Raw genomic sequence first — 3,711 nt, 5'->3', positions numbered from 1 at the left:
GGCTCATCGCGTCCCTGGGGTATTGGGGAATTCAAATCCACGCGGGCATGCACAGCATGCGTCCACGCAGATGGAGGAATAGAGAGGGGGCACAGAAGCGCCAGATGTGCTTTCGCGTAGATGGGGGATGGAGGCATAGGCGCGGACGCGTACATTGCGCGTCCACGCGAGGTGAGTTGGGCTAAAGGCTTAATGCTGGCCCAGGTGCAGTACAACTCTCGGGTTGTTGCCCTGGAAACTGTTTTAGTGGATCGGCGCGCACGCGGCATGTGCGCGGGCGCGCATATTTGCAAAATATGGATATCGACGCGTATGCGCGCAGTGCGCGCATGCGTACAAGCGGTTATGCCATTAGCCCAGTGTTGGCGCGAGAGTGGCCCAACTCTTTGGAAAATGTATGGGCCTGTATCCGCGTATGGGCGCACATGCGCACAGCGTGCGTACGCGTCCTTGATCCTCCTTTTTTTTTTTTTTCAGAGAGAGCAAAAACAGCTCAAAATCCTCCTAACACTACCTACAGCTCAAAATTAACTCAAAATATGAAAAGACAAAAAAAAACTTTTTGTTTTTTTTTTTTTTGAGAATTTTCAAATATAAGTAAGGAATACTTGCCCCACAAGCAACCTACAACCAATTTATTGAAACAAGTAGATGGAAAGAAAACTACCTACAATGGTAACTCAATTCACTTATTAATAAAAAATGCGAGAGGGTGGAAAGAGTTTACCATGGTGGGGTGTTTCCCACCTAACACTTTTAGTTTAAGTCCTTAAGTTGGACATTTGGGAAGCTCCTTGTCATGGTGGCTTATGCTTATACTCATCCTTGAATCTCCAAGGATCTTTGCCCGTCAAATAATTGATAGAAGTTCTGGTGTACGAAAATCATAATTCACACTTTTCACATCTTCGCACAACTAACCAGCAAGTGCACTGGTCGTTCAAGTAATAAACCTTACGTGAGTAAGGGTCGATCCCACAGAGACTGTCGGCTTGAAGCAAGCTATGGTCATCTTGTAAATCTCAGTCAGGCGGATTCAAATGGTTATGGGGTTTTGATAATTAAAAGACAAATAAAACATAAAATAAAATAAAGTTACTTATGTAATTCATTGGTGGGAATTTCAGATAAGCGTCTGGAGATGCTTTTGTTGCTTCTGAACCTCTACTTTCCTGCTACCTTCTTCCAATCATGCGAGCTCCCTTCCATGGCAAGCTGTAAGATCCTCTCAGTGAAAATGGTCCTCTACGGTTTCTGCACGGCTAATCAACTGTCGGATTTCTCGTCTCAGATGAAAAATACTAGGTACAACTACCGCATGGCTAATCATCTGTCGGTTCCCACTAGCGTCGAAATAGAATCCATTGATGCTTTTGAACACTGTCACTGCACCCAACATTCACAGGTTTGAAGCTCGTCACAGTCATCCCTTCCCGGATCCTACTCGGAATACCACAGACAAGGTTTAGACTTTCTGGATCCCAAGAATGGCTGCCAATAATTCTAGCCTATACCACGAAGATACTAATCTCACAGACTCAGTCCGTGTATTAGATATCCAAGAGAATATACTCCAGCTGTCGTCCAATGACTACGTTGAACATCATGTAGACCGCTTTGTGGTTGTCAGGCACGCGGATCTTGGCTAAGCGAGTAACGAAGATTGGGTGATTGTCACGGGTCACCCCTTCATTCTGACTTAACTAAATTAAGTACAAGAGTATATCTTGGAGAAGAAGTAGGCGTGAATTGAAAGAAAAACAATAGTACTTGCATTAATTCATGAAGAACAGTAGAGCTCCACAACTTAATCTATGGGGTGTAGAAACTCCACCGTTTAAAATACATAAGTGAAAAAGGTCTAGGCATGGCCGTGAGGCCAGCCTCCAAACGTGTACAATAGCATAAGATGGTAAAGTCCTTTAATACAATAGTAAAAAGTGCTATTTATACTAAACTAGTAACCTAGGTTTACAGAAATTGAGTAACTAAGTGCAGATAGTACAGAAATCCTATTTCGGGGCCCACTTGGTGTGTGCTTGGGCTGAGCATTGAAGCTTTCATGTGCATAGGCTGTTCCTGGAGTTAAACGGCAGCTTTGTTGCTAGTTTGGGCGTTTAACTCCAATTCTGGTGCCAGTTTGGGCGTTTCACGCCAAGATGTTTTAGGCTGGCTTTGGACGCCAGTTCGGGCCATCAAATCTTGAGCAAAGTATGAAGTATTATATATTTCTAGAAAGCCCAGGTGTCTACTTTCCAACGCAATTGAGAGCGCGCCAATTGGGCTTTTGTAGCTCCAGAAAATCCACTTCGAGTGCAGAAGAGTCAGAATCCAACAGCATCTACAGTCCTTTTTCAGCCTCTGAATCAGATTTTTGCTCAGGTCCCTCAATTTCAGCCAGAAAATACCTGAAATTACAGAAAAGCACACAAACTCATAGTAAAGTCCATAAATGTAATTTTTTCATAAAAACTAATAAAAATATAATAAAAAGTAACTAAAACATACTAAAAACTATGTAAAAATAATGCCAAAAAGGGTATAAATTATCCGCTCATCACAACACCAAACTTAAATTATTGCTTGTCCCCAAGAAACTAAAAATAAAATAGGATAAAAAGAAGAGAAAATACAATTAATTTCAAAAATATCAATGAAGATTAGTTTTAATTAGATGAGCGGGACTTGTAGCCTTTTTGCTTCTGAACAGCTTTGGCATCTCATTTTATCCTTTGAAGTTCAGAATGATTGGCATCCATAGGAACTTAGAATTCAGATAGTGTTATTGATTCTCCTAGTTCAGTGTGTTGATTCTTGAACACAGCTACTTTATGAGTCTTGGCCGTGACCCTAAGCATTTTGTTTTCCAGTATTACCACCGGATACATAAATGCCACAGACCCATAACTGGGTGAACCTTTTTAGATTGTGACTTAGTTTTGCTAGAGTCCCCAGTTAGAGGTACCCAGAGCTCTTAAGCACACTCTTTTTGCTTTGGACCACGACTTTAACCGCTCAGTCTCAAGCTTTTCACTTGACACCTTCACGCCACAAGCACATGGTTAGGGACAGCTTGGTTTAGCCGGTTAGGCCAGGATTTTATTCCTTTGGGCCCTCCTATCCATTAATGCTCAAAGCCTTGGATCCTTTTTACCCTTGTATTTTAGTTTAAAGGGCTATTGGCTTTTTCTGCTTGCTTTTTCTTTTTCTTTCTCTTTTTTTTCTTTATTTTTATTTTTTTCGCCCCTTTTTTTTCATATTTTTTTCGCAAGTTTTTGCTTTTCACTGCTTTTTCTTGCTTCAAGAATCAATTTTATGATTTTTCAGATTATCAATAACATTTCTCCTTTTTCATTATTCTTTCAAGAGCCAACAATTTTAACATTTATAAACAACAATATAAAAAATATGCACTGTTCAAGCATTCATTTAGAAAACAAAAAGTATTGCCACCACATCAAAATAATTAAGCTAATTTCAAGATAGAATTCGAAATTCATGTACTTCTTTTTCTTTTTCAAAAAACATTTTTCATTTAAGAAATGTGATGGATTCATAGGACATTCATAGCTTTAAGACCTAGACACTAGACACTAATGATCATGTAATAACGACACAAACATAGACAAAACATAAAGCATAATTTTCAAAAAACAGAAAAAATAAGAACAAGGAAATTAAAGAACGGGTCCACCTTAGTGATGGCGGCTA

This window comes from Arachis ipaensis, chromosome B01 (genome assembly GCF_000816755.2).
Source record: "Arachis ipaensis cultivar K30076 chromosome B01, Araip1.1, whole genome shotgun sequence".
Lineage (NCBI taxonomy): Eukaryota > Viridiplantae > Streptophyta > Magnoliopsida > Fabales > Fabaceae > Arachis > Arachis ipaensis.
This window is presented reverse-complemented; position numbering follows the sequence as displayed.